General features: G+C 36.2%; 1 long non-coding RNA gene across 1 annotated transcript in view; it reads right to left on the reverse strand.

Moving 5' to 3' along the window:
* Positions 1–2868: 2868 nt before the first annotated feature.
* Positions 2869–25896, reverse strand: part of LOC138147933 (uncharacterized) — a 51563-nt gene continuing 28535 nt past the window's right edge. The window contains exon 3 of the long non-coding RNA XR_011164932.1: positions 2869–4186. This is a non-coding gene — a long non-coding RNA (uncharacterized lncRNA). The remainder of the gene's footprint in view (positions 4187–25896) is intronic.

Here is a 25896-nt window from a genome sequence, read left to right on the forward strand (position 1 = left end):
GACACATACTAGTTTTGTAACTCTAGGCAAGTCACAATTTCTACTAGTCCAAATTAATTCTCTCAAACTAAGTTTAGAGACCAAGAGCCAATATGCAGCTAGGTGCCACAATGGGCAGAGTGCCAGGCCAGGAATCAGGAAGACTCATATTTATTAGTTCAAATCCAGCCTCACACTCTGACTAGCTATGACCATTGGAAAGTCACTTAACCTGTTTGCCTCCATTTCTTCATCTATAAAATAAGCCAGTAAAGGAAATGGCAAGCCACTCCAGCATCTTTGCTGAGAAAACCCCAAAATGAGTACAAAGAGTTAGACATAACTAAAAATTGACTAAACAACAATCCACATGCACTTGTAAAATTACTCATTGTGAGTTCCTTGTAGCAAAAACTCATAGTTCTTACATCCAAAAAGAAAAAAATTAGAGGAGAGGATACAGTTATGATTAACTGGAGCTTACTGTAGAACATGGGCGGGGAACCTGTGCTAGAAAACTCAAACTGAGACAATTTTCCCATAGCTTAACTGTTGTTAACTAATCAGTGTGTCAGGTGGGGAAAAAGTTCTGATAACCAGATACAAATAATAAGTCTTCAGCTCTTATGGATACATTTAGTTCATAAAATCCCTAGTATTTAGTTTGTATGACCAAGCTAAAAATGTGATAGTCTCCAGTCTCCAAGAACCTTATATTACCAATTAGATAAGGGGATTTAAAAATGAAATGTTTTTGATGCCATCTGCTTTAAATATGACCATCATTTCTTGTTACTGTCCCTACCCCCATCCCCAAAAGGTTTCTCCACTACAGTTAAGAAAAATTTAAGCAAAAGTATCTGACAAATGGATGCTATATTTGTCAACATTCTGTTTCCAAAGTTTTCCATCATGATGGCTCTCAAAAATATGTACTAGAGATACAAACATAGGCACCTAAAATAGTCTAAGTGACTCTCATTTCTTAATTAATTTCAGTCACAAAATCAGGATTTCCTATTTCTAATGAAGGGGTAAAATCTTCAGTTTATTCATGTAGATTGATTTCAACTACTCAAATAGAGGGATAAGTAGGACCATTATGTAGAGAATAAATCCTGCCCTTTCTTTTCCTCCCCACTACCTACCCCCCAATTAGTTATTCCATATTAATTATCTAAAGTGTGGAGGGGAGAACGATTGATATGTGTGTATATGTACCTACATGCACATATATGTATATGTATATGTGTGTATGCTAGCTATAATCAAGATAATCAAGGCTCTACCAAACACTAATCAATTTTATTAGGTCCTTAGGTACTTAGGGGCATAGCTATTTGTGGACATATAAGAATAATAGAATTAAAGGGGGAAAGGAGAATTTGGAGGACATGTAGTCCTTACCTAATTTTATCAATAAGAAAACTGGGACCTAGAGAGAAATGATTTGTCCAAGGTCAGACAGGTAGTAAGTGGCAAAGCCAGAATTTGAACCCGGGGCACCTGACTGTGAAATTATCACTCTTTCCACTGAGCTGGTACTGTTCTGAAAACTACTTTAAATGTCACAAATCTTGGTCTCTTATTCTTCTCAGATTTTAAATTCCATGGGCTACAGATGCTCCAATATGTTCTATTCTAATGAATAGTACTTTGGTAGAGGTTACCTGGGGTTTTGAAAGCTTTTTAAGGGGAATATGATCTTTAAAAGATCCTTTTTAGTTGGAATGGTTTCAAATATGAGCTTAGTGATGGATTGTGAGATAGTCATTTTAGCACTTAACCTAACTGAATTTAAGAAACTAATCAGTTTAGCTGCAGGGTGATGAAATCTTTGGCCACAGCAACTCTACTACTTATCTACTAAAGTGAAACAAGGAGATGGGTGTATTCTGTTTTTGTTGGGTATTTGAGGGAAACAAGTAAAAGCATTGGGGTAGATGAAAGCACAGAATTTAAGAAATATTAAATCCTTACCACAATTAAAAATTAACTTCCCTTGAGGAGTTTGCTACTGTAGGAAAACAAGGTTATGCTGATAAGTAAATACAAAATAAACCTTTTTTTTTTCTTGGTGGGGGGAAAAAATAAAGTGGAATGATGGAACATGGAATGCTATGTATAAAAAATGTTTGGATCTTTTTCTAGCCAATTCCTACTGGCCAATATTTTACTTAAAAAAAACCCCACCCCACACTCCTTGTACATGAAATACTAAATACAAGAGCCTAAGTAGATTGGTTAGTCTGTTCATTGTACCATATATAACAAGTTTTAGAGATTGTCCTGGTCTATGCTTAATAAATGATGACTAAATGGGGTTGTGTTAGGGATTGACTGAATATAGGAAGTGAGGGAATAGGGAAAATCAAAAAGAAGATGAATGAGTGTGTGGGAGGGAAGAATTGTAGTCTGAAAAGATATCAACTTGTTAAAAGCATGTAGTCCTAGGAACTGTGTGAGAATCCTGTCTTTGCTATTTAGTGACCGACCAAATCACTTTATCTTTGGGAGCCAGTTTCCTCACTTATAAAGGGGTCTGGACTGGATAATCCCCAGAGTCTTTTCTGTCTCTAAACTTTCAAAGAATCTTGGAATCAAAAAATTTTGGAAAGTTTCATTACGGAAGAAGGATTGATTGTTAGTGTCACTGACTAAAATATTGAAGACAGAAGGAAGAGTAGCTTTAAGGGGAAAGACACAAATACAAATTAGGTCAATCATGTTGGTGAAGATGCTGGTGAGAAATCCTGGGGTGAATATGTCCTGTAGGTAGTTGGATATTCTGTTGGGTAGTGAATATAGAAATGTGTGAGTCTTTGGAAGCCATGGGAGTGAATAAGATCATTAAGAGAAAGAATAAAGAAAAAAAAATGAAGAGGATGAGGGATTAGTATTAGGGACATACACCCCTAAAGGGTTTGAGAAGAGGACAAAAACAGATTGAGACAAGAGAGGGGTGCTTAGAGAGGTCAAAGGGGAACTAGTAAAGTGCCTTTAAAGACAAGGGAAAACATACTGTACTGTACAGAGTGACCTGGTCAATAGCAAAGGAATGGAAAGTAAAAAAGAAAAAAAATACTACTGGATCTGATGAGTGGAAGGTCATCATTGACCCCTGAGAGACTAATTTTGGTAGTGTGAAAGCCAGATTGTAAAGGACTAAGGATAGAATGTGGGTGGTGAGGGAGTGGCAACATCAAGTGCAAACAACTTTTTCCCAAAAACTTTGGCAGAAAAGAAAGATGAAGGCAGTAGTTAGATGGGTCAAGAGAGCCAAAGGAATACTTTTTTATATTCATAAATGCTGAAATTCTTTGGGAAGAAGTTAGTGAAGGGTGAGATATTTTCAATAAGTTTCAAATAAGTGAAAGTGGACTAACTTTCATGCACTGTTTCTGGTTCTGCCTTCTAGGCACCAAGGAAGACAAATTGAATTTCACTTCTGTATGACCCAGTTCAATAAACTTTTTGAATATCTCAAGGCAAAGGTCATCCTTCCCTAGGATGAGAAAGAACGAAAGAAACAAGTATTTATTAAGTACCTACTTTGTGCCAGGGGAAGTCCTAAGCACTTTAAAAATAGTGCTTCATTTGATTCTCACAACTCTGGGATGTAGTTGCTATTATTATCCTCATTTTATAGTTGAACAAATAAGCAGACAGTGGTGAAGTGACTTGCCCAGTGTCAAACAGCTTGTTTTCTATATTAAATTGTAAGCACTTAATTAAATTTGAAGTGCACTAATACTGCCAGATTTTATTCATATCATCTGTTGCTTAGCTAAATCTCTCCAATCTTTGACTTGTATATTTCTTTTTATTGCAGTTAGGTGGCGTGATGGGTTTGGAATCAGAAAGACTCATCTTCATGATTTCAAATCTGTCCTCACACACTTACTAGCTGTGTGACCTTGGGCAAGTCACTTAATCCTTTTTGCCCCAATTCCTGATCTATAAAATGAGCTGGAAAAGGAAATGGCAAACCACTCCAATATCTTTGCCATGAAAACCCCAAATGGGTTCAGGAAGAATCAGACATTACTGAAATGGTTCAACAAGAGTAGAAATTTACTCTTATTCCCATAAAATTCCATCTTCCTCGATTAGATCCTTGTTGTATATTGTGAAGATCTTTAGTGACCTCAATTCTGCCATCTCACACCATTTCTTGACTTTGTGCAACATGGAAATTTGATGCCATCTGAAAGAAAACATTAAAGGAAGGGGTAATGAGGAGGATTTTAGAGAAAATGCACAATATAATTCACTCCAGGCTTCATGTCCATTAAGAAAGGACTCATCTACTATTCTTATGTAGAAATATCCTACCTTATTCTTTTCCAGAAGCTGAATGATGGATTGAGGTTCATGCACATTATATACTAAATTCTACAGTTTGTTGAAGTCATAAATCTCTTGTTTTCATCATCAATGAGTCCAATAGAAGAGTTTTAAAAGTACAAGATGTGATTTAACTGATCTATTGCATTCTGGCACTTAGTGAATTTTCCTGTTCTTTAAAATCATAGAATTGCAGAGCTGGAAGGGACCTTAGAGGTCAGACCCCCTGCTCAACCCACCCACCCACCCCAACACACCAGGTGCAGAAATCCCTGCAACAATAGTCCTGTCAGAAGCTCATCTGGCCTCTGCTTGAGAATAACCAATACAAGGAAATTTCTTTTAGAATAAGAAAAAATATAGAAAAGAAGAAAAACTCTCTTCTCTTAGATCTTTCAGCACAGTACAAAATTTCAGGAGTACATCATGGCACAGTGGAAAGATTATTGAATATGGAATCATAGAACCCAAGTTTGAATCTCATTTCTTCCATTTACTATATGCCACTTGACCTCCTGGGTCTCTGTTTTCTGCTCTGTAAATGGATTGGCTGAACTAAATTACTTCCAACGTCTCTACTAACTTTTATGATTTTATGACCTACAAAGTGAAGTAGTTGGATGAGATGCCCTATAAGGTCTCTTACCTCTCTAAATCTATATAGCTAACAGAATTACACAATCTAATATTAGTAAGGAGGTAATTAGTAAGCCCATAACTGTCCTTTATATGTTCAAGTCACCTACCCAGATGAACTACATCCTCAGGTTGCTGAAAGAATTATTTGTCAGATATAATTATTGAGACTCTGTCAGTGTTCTTTAAAAGTTCATGGATCATGAACTTTTGGCTGATAAAGGACCAACAATGACTGAAACTGTGATCTGGTGAACTCAGGTTTAATTCCTAGGACAATGAGGAAAAGTATCATTAAAGTGATGGTTTGTGAATGCTAAAAAGGAAGTAGTTAATGTCAGGAAGTAATATGTCTTCATTAAGAAAAAAATCTAATTCATTCACACGGTAACTAGACTGGCAATCTAGGAAATGCTGTGGACCTCATTTGACTTCAACAAACCACTCAATAAACTTTCAAATGCAATCCTTGTGGGTGAACCACACCTAGGTGGATTTGAAACTGATTAAATGGGCCAGAAGAACTGTCACTAATCATTCAGCATCAGTTTGGAAGGAAGTTTCTTGTGAAGTACCACAAGGATCTGTTTGTGATATTATAAAATTCAACACAGGTTGGAGGGACAGCTTATAATGAAATATAAATTTAGAATAAAGAATAGCTTCAAAGATCTGAATGATGAACTGAATCTAATAAGATTGGATTTAAGGGCAGCTACGTGGTGCAGTGAATAAAGCACCGGCCCTGGAGTCAGGAGGACCTGAGTTCAAATCCAGCCTCAGACACTTAACACAAAACTAGCCATGTGACCTTGGGCAAGTCACTTAATTCCAATTGCCCTACCTTCCCCCCTCCAAAAAAATCTAAACAAAAACAGAGATAATACTTAAGGGTGGCCAGGTAGCACAGCAAGTAAGAGCACCGGCTCCAGTGTTGGGATTACCTGGAGATCGAATCCTGGGCTCAGACACTTGGCACCCACCCAGAAACACCTGGCTGTGTAACCTTGAGCAAGTTACTTAACCCCAATTGCTTAGGGGCGGCCAGGTGGCTCAGCGAGTAAGAGCACCGGCTCCAGTGTCGGGATGACCTGGATCAAATCCAGGCTCAGATACTCAGCACCACACCCAGAAATAACTGGCCGTGTACCCTTGAGCTTTAAAAAAAAAAAAAGATTGTATTTAATAGAAATAAATATAAAACACTACACTTAGACTAAAACAATCTATTTCACATAGATGAGATGGTAGAAGTATAATGAGGCAATATTTCATGTAAAAAAAGACTGAGATTTCAATGGGCTACAAGCTTATTAATATACAACAACCCATAAACTCAATGTAATCTTAAATTGTATTAGAAAAGTTGTCATGAACAGGAAAGCTGATCATCCTGCTGGTCTCCTCTTTGCTCCAACTATTTATTGCACAGTATGTTCAGTTCTAGATAACACATTTCAAAAACATTCCAATGCAAACTGGAAAGCAACCAGAGGAGAGGAACCAAGAAAGCCAAAGGACCACTTGAGACTCCAATTTGGCCTGAATGGAAGTTGATAGTTTTCTTGTTCTTTCGTGTCCCAGAGAAGAGAACTAGACCACAAAGCAGGTTGTTGTTTTTGTTGTTGTTGTTATGACACTGGGATGTTTTGTCTAGTTCAGCATTCTGATTAAGTACAATATTCTCTAGGAATCCACTGTGGAGGCTGCCCATATTCCATAACTTTCCTAATAGTGGAACCACTTCATTAAAGAAATCCATAAGGATGGCTAGGTGGCACAGTGAATAGATCACTGGCCCTGGAATCAGGAGGACCTGAGTTCAAATCCAGCCTCAGACACTTAACACTTACTAGCCGTGTGACTTTTGGGCAATTTCCAATTGCCCTGCCTTCCCCCTCCAAAAAAAAGAAAAGAAGAAATCCAGAGAAATAGGGACACAACATTTCTGAGTTGAAGAGTTGTCAGAGACCTTCAAGACCAGAAGTGTCAAACTCATTGCTTACAACACTCCCAAGTGGATCTGATTATTAAAATATATTTGTGAAATATTTAACAAAAATAAGTTAAATAATACAATATTAATAGGTGACTTTCTAAAAGTGAAATTAGGGACTTCATTTCACCCCTACAAAGTTCTAGCTCTGCGGAGAAAATCTATTTCTCTCTTCATAAAAATCATCTGTTAATGATGAAATGTTGCGTGAGAGGACCATGGAGTTTGTACTGGAAGAGACATCAGATACCATCTAGCTTAGCTCAACTATCATTTTTTTTATGTAAGTATCCTGAGACCCAGAGAGGTTATATGACTTGCCCAAAACCACACAGTTCTTGAGTAAAAGAGTTTGAATTTGAACCCACATCTTCTAACTGAGTATTCAATCCTATTTCCACTGAACTTTCCTAACCTAATCAAGAAACCAAAAGTAAAAAAAAAAAATGAAGCTTCACAAGGTAAAACGAATGCCATATTTTGCTGTATTATTGTTATTTTAAAGGATACTAAAAAGTACTGAAACCCCTAGTGAGAAATAGCACATTCCTGAGTAATTCTCATGGTTGAGGGGTGTCTTAAGTAGACAGACTTATCAATCAAACTACAAAGACATATGTTTCACAAGGGCAAAGAAGTAAGGTAATTGAGACAAAAGGCATATTTTCCAATTCATGAATCACTCTGTGCATTTTATTTCCATGATCCAATAAGAAGAATTTCCAACTTGCTTAAATGGAACTTTCATTAGCCAACAAGAAGTCAACAAGCACAGTGAGAGTCCTTTCAGACACGTCAATCTATTCTTGTTTCTATAGAAAAAAAGCACTGCAGAGTCACTGATGATGTCTAAAGAAGAAGGCCCACTGAGAGGATGTCAAGGAGCCAAACCCTTGTAACTAAGTGCCTTTGAAATCTCCTGTTAGCATTGAACTATCAAGGATGGGGTATCTCAGTATGACTGGGCAGTCTGTTCTACTAGCTCTGAGTGTCCATATGACACTCAGCTGGAGATCAAGAACAGGAGAATATTTTTGCTTGCTCCTGAATTGGTTTTGACAACTACTTGGATCAGAGTGAAGGTAAGGAGTTACAGTGAGATTGCCCAAAGTTCCAAATCTCGTGGACATACATCATGCAAAGAGGAAATAATTCTGTGGATGATGTCTTAAGAAGGGAGGAGGGGCACTTATGAGGAAAAGTTGACTTTTTCCCCCAGCATTTTTGCTTCTTGATGAAAATATGATTATTTCCTGTTGAAAGGTAATGTCCCCTTTTAACTTCAGCATCTGAGGTACATTGTATATTGGACAAGTGGGAGAAAAATAATACCCTAATTTCATTTTAAGCTTTTGAATATGTTTATATAGTAAGATTTTAATATAACTTCTAACCCAATTTCTTTTTTGTTGTTTTTTTTTGGAGGGCATTTGGGGTTAAGTGACTTGCCCAAGGTCACATGGCTAGTTTCCATGTTAAGTGTCTGAGGCTGGATTTGAATTCGGGTCCTCCTGACTCCAGGGCCAGTGCTCTATTCACTGTGCCACCTAGCTGTTCCTTCAAACCCAATTTCAATGCCAATGGCACCCATTTGTTACTTGTCTTCCACTAAAGGCAATAATTAGAATCACAAAGTAGAGCCTGGAGATACTATAATTAAAACCTTCATAGGAAAACAGCAAAGTATAAGTGAGGATAAGGAACTAGCCTTGGAGTCAGGTAGACCTCAATTCAAAAACCTCTCTCTGAGACATGTTAATTCTATCACAATGAGCAAATCATTTAATTGGACTTTTGTAATAGTAATGGGGATTTGAAGATCTTCCTTGACCCTGGTAATGGCAAGCAAACAAGTACTTAGCCCCTTGTTTCAGTTGAGACTTGACCTTGATTATATGAAGTCTTGGTCAAGAAACAGAACTTGTGCATCCCACAGTGGGAGGAACTTGCTGATGCAACAGGAAGGGACATAACAGGGAGGAGCTAATGACCAGAATAAAAAGCTGAACACAAGCTGAGAGAGAGCCAGAACTGCTGGGAAAATCAACCTGGAGCCTGAACAGCTAGCATGATTGAGAGAAGGGTATTCTTGCTTAAGGGAGCCTGTTTTGTTTTGAAGGCCTGACAGAAGGAAGGCTGGGAATGTTGGTGTTCACTGCATAGGTTATGTGTACCAACTTTGTGGTTACTATGATGAATTTGGCTTTCTGGTTTGGGGATTTGGTTTTCTGGTATTTGGATAAATGCTTTGGTTCTGTTCTCCATGTGGAGAGTCTGTTACATTTTGTGATTCACAGCTACACCAGAATATTCACAGCTGCCATGGGCACTGTGAATATCACATTGGTGTTATAACATTTCATCAGAATAATACATATGGTGTCTACCTCATAAGATTGTTTTGAGGTTCAAATGATACATTGTAAATTGTAAAGCCCTATGGAAATGTCAGTTGTTATTTAAAGAACAAACTGATGGGGCAGCTAGGTGGCACAGTGGATAGAGCACCAGCTCTGGAGTCAGGAGGACCTGAGTTCAAATCTGGCCTCAGACACTTAACACTTACTAGCTGTGTGACCTTGGGCAAGTCACTTAACCCCAATTACCCTACCTTCCCCCCTCCAAAAACAAGAAAGAAAAAGAAAAGAATAAACAGAGGCTCACATAGCTTATGTGACTTGCTCAAAATTATTCAACTAGGTAGGTTTTCAGTTATTACCCACATCTTTCCAGATTGTTGATCACAAATTGTCCCCAAAGAGCACCTTAACTACCCATGTGTTAGGCAGAATTCTATCCATGCCAAATTATGACCAAAGTGTTAATTTTTCAAGATGACTGGGATGGGCCAGGACACTGGTAAACCTAGGACAGTTTGAATCATACTCACAACACTCATACCACCAACCAAGCTATAATGAGCCAGTATGCTATGGAGTAGACTCATGGCAATGAATGATCTTTTCACCCTAATTTGAATTGATCCAATTCCTAGCGTTGGTCCCTTTGAGCAAGGAGTATATAAGGATCACTGTATAGTTCCATCACAGAGCTTCTGAGACTTCCATGGAACTTCTTTGCAAGCTGCTTTGACCTTCTCATTGATTGCTTTTATCTGAGGGTCATGTGTGTATTTCTAAAAGTAATTTTCTCTGAATCCTCAAGCTACAAGCAGTCCATTGCATCAGATACAAGAACCACTCTTAGGGCAATGCAACAGGATTCTTACTTCCTAATGGTGAAGAAAAGGGAGATTGTAACTGTTTAAGGCAACCTCAGCTTTCAAACAAGATCAACAGTATTACAGTTTCAAATGGAAAACATTAGATAGAAAAAGAAATGTAAGTAGTTCTGGATGTGGAGTTAATCTGAGCAAAGAAAGGTGTATATGTGCATGGTATGTTCTGGAAATGCTGGAATTAGTCTGACTGGCTTAAAAACCTATGTGGGGGAATAGTAGAAAATATCCTTGGAAAAAATAGGTTATGCTTAGATCATGGAGAACTTTGAATCAGTCACCTGTTAAATATAAATATTAGGTTGAACTGTCTGACCATCCATCTCAGAAATACAGCTAGGTCTGTCCAATCAAAATATTCAAAGTTGTCTCATTCCCAAGCTGTCTTTGTAAATCATCAGCATATTCTGCACTCATCCACAATACACATTCCCTTTGCTTTAAACAATTTTATAGGTGTTAAATATCTAATTCATTCTTAACATGTGTTGAATTTGGCTCCCTTTTCCCCAGCACATCACTTCACAAGTCACATGTTGATTGTGGTTGATTACTTAATTATATCTAACAATTTGGCATACAACAGATCTGTCTTGAGTGCTGTCCAAGGTGTTTTAGATAGCCAAGTATCAGAAATAGTGTATAATAACACTTTCTTAGTATGAACTCCTGGGTTCCAATACATACTAGTTCTTTAAAGATTTTGATTCTACCTATATAAATACATTAAAAGAAATAATTAAAACAATTATCTGTATTATTCAAGGTCTAGAAATATTATAACATCAGTTAACCAGACATTTCAGGCCATCATGACAAATCATCCAAATAATTCTTTCTGTTCTCCACTTTATTTTTGCTTTTACATACATAATCAAAACATTCTTTTCAAACACTTTGCATCATCCTAAAACACAATCTCCCAGGCAACACTGTTGTTAGTACCACTTGTCACAATAAATGAGGCAAAGAAGTTGATCTGTGAGGCAAAAAGAAAATAGCTGTTGTCATTAACTCTATAATGTCTTGTCTGTAAAATGAGGTTGCCAACATCTTTACCCCTTTGAGGAAGTCTGTAAACAAGATACAAAATTACGGGAAATTTGAACATCTGACATAGCCTACTATGATTTGAAGGCGCTTTGGAACAAGAGAATTTGGGGGATGTAGGTACCTGACTGGTTTTCTGTGTGTGCTTTTTTAAATGCAATACTTATTTGTGTGCATGTGCGTGCACACGTGTGTGTGTGATGAAAGCCATCTGCATTAGTTTGTTCTTTAAATTGCTTGAGTTTTTAGGCACATATCATACCAAAAGACTGGGCACATAGGGTGTATGTGCATATGTGTCAGTGTCTGTGTGTATTAAAGGTCATTAACAAGTGGATCCTCAACCACTCATTCTGAGTCCTTATTTTCTTTGGTGTGTTTCATTCAGAATGCAGGGGTCCAACATAGTACTTAGAATTTCCTTTTCATCTCATGACCATACCACACACTATCATAATATTTTCTAAATAGTATTATTTAATTCCATTATAAGAGATCTCATCTTTGGACACAATAATACTAGTTTACATAGACATTATACATTTTGTTCATGTAAGTCAAATTAAGATATTAGACCACTGTTGGAGCTCATCTTTCCAGTCACACATCTTTTTTCCCCTTCCTTCTTTATCTACCCTATATTTCCAAAGCAAATTTAACTCAAAATATATTTATTCATTCAGTTTCAAATGTTTTTCCCCCCAAGGTACACTGTGGACCTGGAATTCCTTCCAATTTCTCATTTTGTCAAGATCAAGTACTGAATTTGGAGTCAAGATGATGTGAGTTCAGATCTTGCCTCAGACACTCACTAGCTGTATGACTCTAATCAAGTCACTTATCTCCTCTCAGCCGCAGTTTTCTCATCCATAAAATGTTCATATTAATAGTACCTATTTCTCAGAGGTGTAAGGTTTAAATGACAAAAGAGAACATATGGCACAGAGCAGACTTTTTTTTTTTTGCTTTTTGGAAAGGGAAGGCAAGGCAATTGGGGTTAAGTGACTTGCCCAAGGTCACATGGCTAGTTTTGTGTTAAGTGTCTGAGACTGGATTTGAACTCAATTCCTCCTGCCTCTAGGGCCACTGCTCTATTCACTGCACCACCTAGCCACCCCAACAGTACAGACTTTTTAAAAGTTTGCTAAATATTTAAGAGAAACATTCACACACTAAGGTACTTCAAAAGCTCTGTAAAGCTAAAAAAATCATACAAATAAAAAATGGGATGAATTGTGACCAAATGACAGTTCATCTGAAAAATATCTAAAAGCTTCAGCAAAATTTAAGTTTATCACAAGTCATCAGGATGTTATGGCAACCATCAAAAACTAATTAAATTGCAAGCTGTATTAAGAGATAAATGGTTTTCAAAAATTAAGAGGTAATAGTCATTTTTTATTCTAGCTTAGGATGATAACACCTGGAATATTGAGTTCATTTCTAGGTACCATATTTAGGAAGGATATCAAAAAGCTGGAGAACCTTCAAATAAGCTGAGAAGACAACATTTGCCCAACAATCAGACTAGTGTATGGTCTCAGGTTCATAGAACATGGGAGGAGATAGTATTTCTTTACTAACTAGGAGTCTTCAAGTAAACTTGAAGCAAACTTGACAGCTGTATTTAGAGGTAATTCATGTTCTGCTATAGATTGAACAAAAAGCCATAAACTCCCTTTTCAAGTATACAACAGTGATTCTTGTAGGTAATGATGCTGAGGGGTCTGTCATAAACAAAACTGTTGAAGAAACTGGTAGAGGGTTAGCATGATAGAAAAAATGAGAAACATGATACTATCTTCAAGATTAGTAATAAGAAAAATAAGATTATTCATAATTGCACTTAATGTAATTTTTTTGGAGGGGGGAAGGCAGGGCAATTGGGGTTAAGTGACTTGCCCAAGGTTACATGACTAGTAAATATTAAGTGTCTGAGGCTGGATTTGAACTCAGGTCCTCCTGACTCCAAGGCTGGTGCTGTATTTACTGAACCACCTAGCTGCCCCTATAATTTTTTTTTAAGATTTGCAAAACTCTTTATGTACATTAACTCATTTCATTCATATAAGAAACCTGTGAGATCAGTACTATAGGTATTTTTAAAATTAGTTATTATTTTTAACATTCTTTTCTTTTTAAATTTTGAGTTCCAAATTCTTTCCTTTCCTCCCACTGCCTTCCCCATTTACTGAGAAGGCAAAATATGATATCAATTATACAAGTGAAACCATGCCAAACATATTTTTATATCAGCCATATTTTTTAAAAAGCAATAAAATAAAGTGAGAAAATTATACTTCAATTTTCACTCATAGTTTATCTGTTCTGTCTCTGGAGGTGGATAGCATTTTTTAATCATGAGTCCTTTGGAATTGTCTTAGATTGTTCTATTGATCAGAATAGCCAAGTCTTTCACAGTTAATTACCATTACAACATTGCTATTATTGTGGGCAATGGTCTCCCAGTTCTCACTTCACTTTGCATCATTTCATATAGGCCTTGTCATGTTTTTATGAACCCCCCCCATCATTTCTTATAGAACAATAGTACTCCATCACAATCATATGCCACAACTTGTTCAGTCGTTCCTCTTTTAATGAGTATTTCCTCAATTTCCAATTCTTTGACACCCCAAAAAGAGATACTATAAATATTATAGTACATATAGATCCTTTTCCTTTTCCTTTGATCTCTTTGGGATATAGACCTAGTGGTCATATTGCTGGTTCAAAGGGTAAACAGAGTTTGATAGCCCTCGAAACATAGTTCCAAATTGATTTCCAGAATGGTTGGACAAGTTTAGAACTCCATCAACAGTGTATTAATATCCCTGTTTTCCCCTCATTCACTTCAGCATTTGTAATTTCTGATAGGTGTGAGGATGTGGCTCAGGGTTGTTTTAATTTACATTTCCCTAATCATAGGGATTCAGAGCATTTTTTCATATTACTATAATAGCTTTGATTTTTTCTGGAAACTTCCTGTTCATATGCTTTGACCATTTATCAATTAGAGAAATGCCTCTAATATTTGTAAAGTTGTCTCCGTTCTATATTCAGTTTATATGTGAGAAATAAGGTCTTTATCAGAGAAATTCCCCATAATTTTTTTTGTATTACTTCATTGTCTATAGTAATTTCTAGTACCTGATCATCTCCTTTAATTAGATCTATTTTTGCTTTGTCTGAGATCATGATTGTTATCCCTGTTGTTTTTTTTTTTTAACTTCAGTCATTCAGACTCTGTTACAATCCTTAATTTTAACATTGGGTATGTGTGTGTGTCTTTCTGTTTCAAGTGTTTTTCATACAAATAACATAATGATAAATTCTGGTATCCAATCCATTCAGTTACTTCTGTTTTATGGGTAAGCTCATCCCATTCACGTTCAGATTTATGATTACTGTGTGTTTCCCTCCATCCCATTCTTTTGTTTCTTCCCTCTTTTTTTTATCCTGTCCCTCATCAAAAGTCTATTTTACTACTAAACACTTCCTTTCTTCATTTACCCTCCCTCCCCTTTATTATATTTACTTTCTCTTATCCCTCTCCCCTCCTATTTTTATTGGGTAAGTTACATTTCCATGCACAACCAAGTGTGTATATATTTTCTTCCTTCTTTGAACCAATTCCAGTGAGAGTGAGGCTCAAGCATTACTTGCCACTTACTTCCATTTTCCACTCAATTGTAAAAGCTCTTCATTGCACATTTCTTTTATGTGAGGATAATTTCCCATTATGCCTCTCCTTTCCCTTCTCTCCCAGTGCATCCCACTTTCTCACTTCTTTTTTTAAAAAATCATTCCAACATAATTGACTCACACTGATGCCCTCTGTCTATGTAAAATCCTTATAACTATCCTAGTAAGGATAAAGATTTTGGGAGGGACAGGTGTCATCTTCCCATATAGGAATACAAACTGTTTAAATGTATTGAATATCTTATGATTATTTTTCATATTTTACTTTTTTATGCATCTCTTAAGTCTTGTATTTGAATGTCAAATTTTCCATTCAACTCTGGTCTATTTATTAGAAATGCAAGAAAGTCCTCTGTTCCATTAAATATCCAATTTTCTCCTGAATTATTAACTAAGTTTTACTGGGTAAGTGATTCTTGGTTGCAATTTTAGCTCCTTTGCCTTTTAGAGAATATCATATTTCAAGCCCTCTTCTCTTTAAATGTTGAAGCTGCTAAATTTTGTGTGGTCTTTGGTATGGCTCCAATGATATTTGATTTTTTTTCTTTCTGTTTGTTTGAAGTATTCTCTCTTTGACCTGGGAGCTCTGGAATTTAGCTATAATATTCTTGGGAGTTTTAATCTTAGGATCCCTTTCAGGAGGTAATTGGTAGCTTCTGTCAATTTTTATTTGATTCTCTGGATCTTTGAACTCAGGGAAGTTTTTCTTTTTTTTTTTTTTTGAAAGTAACATGTGGAATTTATTATCTACTTTCAAAATAAAAAAGTAAGTGGTATGAAATAAAGATTCATGGTTTTGTATGCAGTCTTTTTTAAAATTAATTTGTTTGTTTACTTTTAGTTTACAAGATTCAATTCCACAATTCCTTGAGTTTCACATTCTGTCCCCCTCCCTTTCCTTCCCCCCACCCCATGGCAGCATAAGTCAAGTATAGGATCTGTAAATATTTTCACATTAGACATTAGTCAGGTTATAAAGATGGATTGTATCAGATGGAATGAAAAAGGATAAAAAGGAAATAAAACCAATAAACAGATTATCTGATAATAAGCACATTTTTTCATATACTTATAAATATCTTTAATTTCTTCCTCTGTAAACTGATTTTTCATATCCTTTGACCATTTATCAATTGAGGAATGACTTGTATTCTTATAGATTTGACTCAATTCTCTGCATATTTTAGAAATGAGTCCTTTATCAGAGACATAGGTTGTAAAAATTCTTTCCCAATTTCCCACCTCCCCCTTAATCTTGGTTACATTGGCTTTGTTTCTACAGCTTTTTAATTTAATGTAATCAAAATTACCCATTTTGCATTTTATAATGATCTCTAATTCTTGTATAGTCATAAAGTCTTTCCCTCTCCACAAATCTGACAGGTAAACTATTTCTTGTTTTCTGAGATTGCTTACAGTATCAACCTTTACACCTAGATCATGCACCCATTTAGACTTGATTTTGCTATATGGTGTTAGAAAATGATCTATGCCCAATTTCTACCATACTAAATTCCAGTTTTCCCAACAGTTTTTGTCAAATAGTGAGTTCTTATCCCCAAAACTGGGGTCTTTGGGTTTATCAAACAATAGATTACTATAGTCATTGACTGCTGAATCTTGTGTGCCTAAACTATTCCATTGATCCACTTCTCTATTCCTTATCCAGTACCAAGTAGTTTTGATGACTGTTGCTTTATAATACAGATTGAAATCTGGTATAGCTAGGCCACCTTCCCTAGCATTTCTTTCCATTATTTCCCTTGATATTTTGGACCATTTATTCTTCCAAATGAATTTTGTTACTATTTTTTCTAGCTCTATAAAGTAGTTTTTTGGTAAATTGATTGAATAAGAGGGGTGATAGTGGACACCCTTGTTTCACCCCTGATATTATTGGAAATGCTTCTAGCTTATCCCCTTTAACATAATATTTGCTGGTGGTTTTAAATAGATGCTACCTATTACTTTAAGGAAGGCTCCATTTATTCCTATACTTTCTAATGCTTTTAATAGGAATGGATGTTGTATTTTGTCAAAAGCCTTTTCTGTATCTATTGAGATGATCATGTGGTTTCTGCCAGTTTTATTGTTGATGTGATCAATTATACTGATGGTTTTCCTAATATTAAACCATCTTTGCATTCCTGGAATAAATCCTACCTGATCAAAGTGTATTATTCTTGTGACAAGATGCTGTAGTCTTTTTGCTAATGTTTTATTTAGAATTTTTGCATCTATATTCATGAGGGAGATTGGTCTATAATTTTCTTTCTGTGTTTTATCTTTTCCTGATTTAGGTATCAGTACCATATTTGTATCATAAAAAGAATTTGGTAGGACTCCTTCTTCACTAATTTTCCCTAATAGTTTGTAGAGTACTGGAATCAATTGTTCTTTAAATGTTTGATAGAAATCACTAGTAAATCCATCTCACCCTGGAGATTTTTTCCTAGGGAGTTGACTGATGGCTTGTTCAATTTCTTTTTCTGAGATGGGGTTATTTAAGTAATTTACTTCCTCTTCAGTTAATCTGGGCAACTTGTATTTTTGTAAATATTCATCCATTTCCCTAAGATTGTCAAATTTATGTACATACAATTGGGAAAAATAATTCCTAATTATTGTTTTGATTTCTTCTTCATCAGAGGTAGATTCACCCTTTTAATTTTTGATATTGATAATTTGGTTTTCTTCTTTTTTTATCATATTGACTATCTATCATTTTTTTTCATAAAACCAGCTCTTATAGTGTTATTTATTAATTCAATAGTTTTCTTAATTTCAATTTTATTAATTTCTCCTTTTGTTTTCAATATTTCTAATTTAGTATTTAATTGGGGATTTTGAATTTGTTCTTTTTCTAGATTTTTCAATTGCATGCCCAATTCATTGGCCTCCCTTTTTGCTAATTTAATCATGTATGCACTCAGGGATATAAAAATTCCCCTAGAACTGCCTTTAATGCATCCCACAAATTTTGATATGTTGTTTCTTTATTATCATTCTCTTGAATGAAATTATTGTTTCTATAATTTCTTGTTTGACCCACTCATTCTTTAGGATTAAATTGCTTAATTTCCAATTAGTTTTTAGTCTGTCTTTCCATGGCCCTTTATTGCATATAATTTTTACTGCATCATGATCTGAGAAGGATACATTTAATATTTCTGCCTTTCTGCACTGAATTGTGAGGGTTTTATGCCCTAGTACATGGTCAATTTTTGAATATGTGCCATGAGCCGCTGCAAAGAAAGTATTTTCCTTTTTATCCCCATTCAGTTTTCTCCAGAAATCTATCATATCTAACCTCTCTAAAATTCTATTTGACTCCTTAACTTCTTTCTTGTTTATTTTGAGGTTAGATTTACCAAGTTCAGAGAGGGGGAGATTAAGGTCCCCCACTAGTATAGTTTTGCTATCTATTTCTTCTTCTAATTCCCTTAACTTCTCCTCTAGGAATTTGGATGCTATGCCACTTGGTGCATATATGTCAAGTAATGATATTGCTTCATTCTTGATGGTGCCTTTTAGCAAGATATAGTTTCCTTCCTTATCTCTTTTAATTAGATCTATTTTTGCTTTTGCTTTATCTGAGAAAAGGATTGCTACCTCTGCTTTTTTTACTTTAGCTGAGGCATAATATATTCTACTGCAGCCTTTGTTTCAAATGTGTTTCTTGTAGACAGCATATTGTAAGATTATGGTTTTAATCCATTCTGCTATCTGCCTCTGTTTTATGGGAGAGTTCATCCCATTCACATTCACAATAATGATGACTATCTGTCCCTTCCCCTCCATCCTATTCCCTCCCCTACTTATGGTTTTGTTTCTTCCTTCTCCCTTCCTCTCCTTGAGTGTTTTCCTTTTGACCACCACCTCCCTCAGTATTCTCTCCAGGTAAACCCCCCCCCTTTACCTACCTTTTCCCTTTACTACTATTTTCCTCCCTTCTAGTCCCCCCCCCTTTTATCCCTCCTTTGCCCTCCTACTGCCTATAGGACACAATAGATTTTTATACTTATTGCAGTATGTTATTCCCCCTTTGATTCAAAACCAATGAGAGTAAATTTCATATAGTGCTCCTCTCCCTCCCTCCTTTCCCTATATTTAATGAGTTTTCTTGTCTTTTCACTTTAGAATCTTAAACTTAACTTAGTATGTTGATCCCTCTTTGAACCAGAACCAGTAAAATAATGTTCAAATGATGTTCCTCTCCCTCTTTCCTTCCCCTCTATTATAGTGTGCTTTTATGCCTCTTCATATGGCATAATTTACCTTCTTCTGTCTCATCCTTTCCTTTTATCCCATTGCAGTCCCTTTGACCCCCTTTATAAGGCTTTTTTTTTATCATCAGGTTAGTTCATTTATACCCACATCCCCTATCTATTTATAACACTTTTAAGGGTCATGATAATAAAAAAAATTTCAATATTTACAGTTATCACTTCTCATATAGGGATGTAAATATTTTACTCTTATTGCACCCCAAGTTATATGCATGTGTGTGAGTGTGTGTGTATGTGTGTTTTCCTTGTTTACATTTTTATGTCTTTCTTGAGTCTTTTAATTGGAGATCAAATTTTCCATTGAGCTCTGGCTTTTTCATCAAGAACATCTAGAAGTCCCTTATTTCTTTAAATGACCATCTCCTTGCCTGAAAGATTATGCTCAGTTTTGCTGGGTAGTTAATCCTTGGTTGCAGTCCTAGCTTTTTTGCCCTGTGAAACATCAAATTCCAAACCCTCTGATCTTTTAATGTAGAAGCTGCTAGGTCCTGTGTGATCCTTACTGTAGTTCCATGATATTTGAATTATTTCTTTTTGGCTGCTTGCAGTATTTTCTCTTTAATCTCATAATTCTGGAATTTGGCTACTATATTTCTTGGAGTTTTCATTTTGGGATCTCTTTCAGGGGAAGCCCAGTGAATTCTTTCGATAAATATTTTATCTTCTGATTCCAGGACTTCAGGACAGTTTTCTTTGACAATCTCTTGGAGGATGTTGTGCAGGCTGCTTTTTTCATCATGGCTTTCCAGTAGACCAATAATTCTTAAGTTATCTCCCCTGGAGCTGTTCTCTACATCAGTTGTTTTTCCAGTGAGATATTTTCACTTTCTTCCAATTTTTCAATCTTCATGTTTTGTTTAATTGACTCTTGGAGCATCATAGAGACCTGAGCTTCAGTTTGATTGATTCTGTGTTTTAGTGAATTATTCTCTTTGGTTAGTTTTTGAAGGTCCTTTTTCAGGGAGGTATTTTCTCCAATTACTTCACTAATTTTACTTTTTAAGGATTTGTTTTCTTCAGTGAAACTTTTTTCCAATTTGGTCACTGTAGATTTAAATTTGTCTTCTGCCTCCCTAATAAGGCTTTTAAAATCTTTCTTGAGCTCCTCCAAGAGTGCTTTTTAGGCTTGAGACCAGTTCATATTTCCTTCTGTGGTCTCAAGTGTGAATAAAGAGTCCATGTTGTCCTCTGTATTTGGTTGTTCTTGCTCACTATAATAAGCTCTAATCGAATTACTTGTCTTCCCCTTCTCCTTTTCAGCTTCCTTCCTTCCCATTGTAACTTCCTATTTCCTAATTTCTCAGGCTGGGAGCTAGGTGCCTGGTTTTTGGCTTTGTGTGCTGTAGCATCTGGGTGTGTAGATTGAGGCTAAGGCAAGGGCCCTTAGAGTTTCTGTTAAATTATTCTGATGCTCACAGAGTACTCTGTGGAGGAGGGGTGGTCTGGCCACTCCAGATTTCTGCCTCTATGCCCCCGGGCTCCAACTCCAGCAGGCTTTTGCTGGTCAGGTGAGGTAGAGCTTGTTGGGACCCCTCCCCCTCTTTTCTTCAGACTCCTTGCTGCCTCATTTACACCCCTTCTCAATGACTCCCAAGCCCAAGGCTATTTCCACTGTCTCAGGATTTTACCCTGGGTAGGACACATCTCTGGGTTTTCTAGGTCAGGGAAGGGGGATTGTAGCAGCCAGAGTTCACTTTGTCATACTAGGCTCTGGAAAGTTAGACAAGCAGTTTCTAAACTTCCAGGCTGGATGCTGATAGCCCCCGAAGAAGCTGCTGTCTCTGCTGGGGGCTGAGCCCTCTCTTATCTGGCTCCTGTGGATCCTCTCCTCCCATGGTGAGATGCTGGTGAGATGCCTGTGAATTGCCCTTGGGGTGGGTGAGTCCACTGGCTGGGGCTCCTTCTCTCTCTGCTATAGTCTGCTCTCTTGTCTGAGCTGCTGAAGCCCCAACATGCTCTGCACTCCCCCTTCCCGGACCCAAGTGGGCTCTTTCCTGGGCTGGATTCTGCCACGCTCTGTCTCCCAGTGGATTTTGACACTCTAAAATCCATTCAGATTCACTTTTTAAAGTTTATTGATGGAATTCATAGAGGAGCTTAGAAAAGTTACTGCTTCTGTTCTGCCATCTTGGCTCCACCCAGGGCAGTTTTTCTTAATAATTTCTTGAAATATGATGTCTAGCCTTTTCTTTGTTCATGACTTTCAGATAGTCCAAAAATTCTTAAATTATTTCTACTCAATCTATTTTCTTGTCAATTTTCCTTCTGTTTAGATATACTACATTTTCTTCTACTTTTCATCTTTTAATTTTGTTTTATTTTTTTCTTGATGTCTCATGAAGCCATTAATTTCCACTTGACCAATTCTAATTTTTAAGGATTATTATTAAGGAATTAATTTCTTTGGGGAAATTTCATAGCTCTTTTTCTGTTTGTTCAATTCTGGTTTTTAAGGAGTTCCTTTCTTCAGTGAATTTTTTAGCCTCTCATCATTAGGCCAATTCTTTGTAATAATGTGTTATTTTCTTCAGTATTTTTGTCCCTCTTTCATCAAACTGTTCATTCTCTTTTCATAAGTTTCTTGCATTACTCTTGTTTCATTTTCCTCAAACACTCTTAGCTTTTTTAAACTCTTGCAGTAATTCTTATTGGGCTTGAGTCTGATTAACATGTTTCTCTGTGTTTTTAATAGATATTTTTAACACTGTTCTCTTCTTCTGGGATTATGTCTTGGTCTTCCCTGTCACCATAGTAGCTTTTTATAGGCAACTTCTTTTTTGTTGTTATTATAAGTTCATTTTTCCAGTTTATTTCTTGCCTTTGAATTTTATGTTAAGGTTGGGCTTTGCTCACCTGGGATGGGGAGGCACTATCCCAAGTTTCAGGCATTTTTGTGCTAGTGTTTTCAGAGTTATTTTTAGGGTTCTGTGAATTTTTGGTGCTTCTAAGGGAGTACAATCTTGGGAGTGGTATGGTGACCACTCTCCTGATCTGAACTCTGGTCTTTACCAAAGAAAGGCCTCTGGTCCCCTACAACTTGCATATGCTAGGAGTAGGCTTTGGTATTACAACCAGAGCCCCTGATCCCTAGTGACCTATCACTGGCTCTCCTCTCCTCCCTGGAACTGTGTATGGTCAAGAGAATTGCCAACCAATGCCAGCTATAGTTAGGTGTATCAAAGGCTCCCCGGTCATCTCCTTTGAGGAGTTGTGTGACCTCCCTCCCATTTCTGGATTTGAGAGCTCCCAAAGCTTCTGTTGCCCCTGTGCTGTTACTAATAGCCCCCACCCCAGCATGTGTGTGTTCCTGACAGACCTCCACCCTGGTGTTAACAGAATTCTCCTGCCTACCTCTTTAATTTTCTTAAGTCAGACAAATTTCTTATGTGACTTTTTATTGGCTCTGCCACTTCCAAAATTTTATTCAAGGAATTGTTTCAAAGTTTGGAGTGGAATGTTGGGAAAGTTCAACTGGCAGGCTGCCCCTAATCTGCCATCTAGCATAGGTATCATTAATCCCACTTTATAGATAAGAAATGTAAGACTTATGGATATTAAATGATTTGCCCAAAGCAACACAGTGAGTTGGTGTCAGAGATGAGATTTCAAACTAAGTCTTTTTCTACACTAGGTCCAGTGATCTTTACACTACAATGTTTTGCTTTTCTCAAATAAAAATCAAAGAAGTTTGTCTCTATGTTTTTGAACAAAGGCTTATAGTTAATAAATGGAAGTTTCAGTATAGATTTTGACTAAGTATAAAGAACAATAATAGCTACCCAACCAAAGTGAACTAGGAAGCCTCATGAAGCTGAGAGCTTCAATTGATGGAATCTCCTGAAAGAAGCTATCAGGATGGGACAGCTAGGGGACACAGGAGTCAGGAGGACTTGAGTTCAAATCCAGCCTCAGACACTTAACACTTAATAGCTGTGTGACCTTGGGCAAGTCATTTAACCTCAATTGCCCTGCCTTCCCCCCTCCAAAAAAAAGCTATCAGGTTATCACAAGACTGCATTAATGCATTAATAAAGGCTGAGCTAGATGAGCTCAGAAGACTTCTAAGCTCCCCTACAATTATATCACTCTAAGATTTTAAGATTCCAAAAATTCTATTTCCTTCATGAAAGCACAACTTACATGGTCTAAACATGCAATTTTCCAAAATATTTCTGCTCATTAAATATTTTGCTTCCACACAATATAAATTCCTTATTTATTAATTTTGATGCAGGTTCTCTCAGTGTCTTTTAAATTATTCATCCATATCAACAATGAACTACAGCATAAATGTTAGAACATAATCCATGTAATTTTGTGCCTAGTAGCATATGTAGGGATGCTAGGAAATTCTTTTTGATGGCAATATGTCTTACTTTAGTTCCCTTTGGCCCCTGCAAGTCTGGAAGAGAAGTGTTGTTAGGTTAGACTGACTTGGCACCTTTCTATCTATAACCTTCAGTTTCTTACCTAAGATATCATAATCTTTGGCAATACATTTTAGGTTTCCCTGTCAGTATCAGTCCTTCTCACATTAAGCCCCATAAGAAATAGTATCAAAAGTGTGGTGGATCTAGCTTGTACCAGCTCACAAGAGCCTATTGCTAACTTTTCAGTGTGAGCATCTCAGAAATCAGCAAATGAAATATTTGTTTGTTGATTGTCTAAACTTAAGAAAGTGATGGAGAAAATGTTAATAATGTAGATTAAACTTAAAAGCATGGTGTGTGCGCAATTTTTTTTTTCCAGAGAGCCAGTTCTTAAACATTTACCAGGGGACTATTGGTAGCAGACACCCATTTAGAATTATGTTGTAATGAGGTAACAAAAAAAAGTACAAATTATCTCTTAAAATGAAGAGCAGAGATTTGCACTGAATTTTGGAAGTTTGTTTTTTTAGTGCTTATTGAAAAGAGGTAACAAAGAAAGATTGGCAGAAGAAGAAAAAGAGAGAGAGGAAAGAAAAGCTAATTTGGGAGATGAAAAACCTATGAAGAAGGTAATATCTTATAATAGGCTGGAGTTTTCTGAACTATTATTTTACAATTTAGTAATGATGGTTTCAGGCAGTTAGATGATGCAGTGATTTGGAATAAGGAAGTCTCATTTTCCTGAGTTCATATCTGGCCTCAGATACTAGCTGTGTGACTCTGGGCAAGTCATTTAACCCTGCTGCCTCAATTTCTTCATTTGTAAAATGAGTGGGAGAAAAAAATGGCAAACCATTCCAGTATTTTTGTCAAGAAAACCATAAATGGGCTTACAAAGAATTGCACATTACTGAAATTACTTAACAAGAATAATGATGGTTTCCTGGCCAGGAAAGGAGAGTGCCTCTCACAGGCTGGGAAAGATAATATTTTCCTATGGTGTTGAAAATCAAATAAAAGGATCTTTCAACTTGGAGAGTGGAGAGACAAAATACATATACCTTATCAAGCTGTGATATCCATCAAACTAAACACCTCACAAAGAAAATATACTATAGGAATTTAAGAATTTCTATTGAAGACACAAAAAACTCCATAGCAGACAAAAATCTAAGAAACCAGCAGTAAAATTCTCAACCTCAAATATCTGTGCAGATGCTAAAGTTCCTAACACCAGAAGGTAAATTTAACATCACAAATATCACTGAACATCAGTGGTATAAGTTCTATAACTTGAACACACCTATAGATAATATTAACCCTTCAAGGTTCAGAACTCTCATCCTTGTACTCTCAAAGTCTTAATTGTTAAAGTGCCTTATGCATAACCCACTATATATGGCTGGCTACTCTAGCTGTGCTTCCTATTACTACATGCTATTTCTTCAATAGTTGCCTGGTTGCCACATATATACTCTCCCATTTTCTAGCTCTGAAAATCAAATCAAATCAATTCTGCACTGCTACTATACAGGGTGTGTCAATCTACTCCCCAATGGCTCCACCCAATACCTTTATAAATTTCCAAAACCAAAATACCCTTTTTTGTTTACTGCTCCCCTATATATGTTATCTTCTTTTGTTAGAATGGAAACTCACTGAAGGAAATGATTTTCTTTGCTTTTTTTAAAAAAATATTTTTCACTGCCTAGCACAATGCATAGCAAATATTAATAAATATGCCCACTTAATAAAACTTTTTTTTTATTTAAAACAGAAAAAGTAAAAAAAAAAGAGTTGTTAGGCTAACACTGTATATTAAGATGTATACTAATGGAAGCAAATTCCAGGCATTCTGAGATGGGAGCTTGTGAAACTCAAGTTCCTAAATATTTTTGACTTTTTTCCTTTTTCTGAGCAGAGGTTGCAGTATTCCTGAGAACGAATCTTCTGTCAGTTTAAGAGTTCCTAAGAGATTAGGAGTTTCTGAGTCCAAGATATCCAGGGAGATAATAATGGGCTATAGAAACACTTTATCTTTCTTCATTTTGTCATGTATTATTATGAATCCTTTAATATCTTTTGTATTTTCTGTGGTAGGTAAAATAAAAGTTACCCATGCCAATACTCATAATCTATATTTAATGTTGGTCCAAAGTCTTGAGTTCTGGTTATGCACATTTGAAGAAATCTAAATATAAGCCATATTTAAACTTTATTTTAGAGATTTGTCCAGCTTAAAACTCATTAGTAGGGACATAAGCCAAAGAGAGATAGTGATTTTAT

This window comes from Petaurus breviceps, unplaced genomic scaffold, assembly GCF_028583685.1.
Source record: "Petaurus breviceps papuanus isolate PSGF00001 unplaced genomic scaffold, PetGlider_PUasm1.0 90808, whole genome shotgun sequence".
Classification (NCBI taxonomy): Eukaryota; Metazoa; Chordata; class Mammalia; order Diprotodontia; family Petauridae; genus Petaurus; species Petaurus breviceps.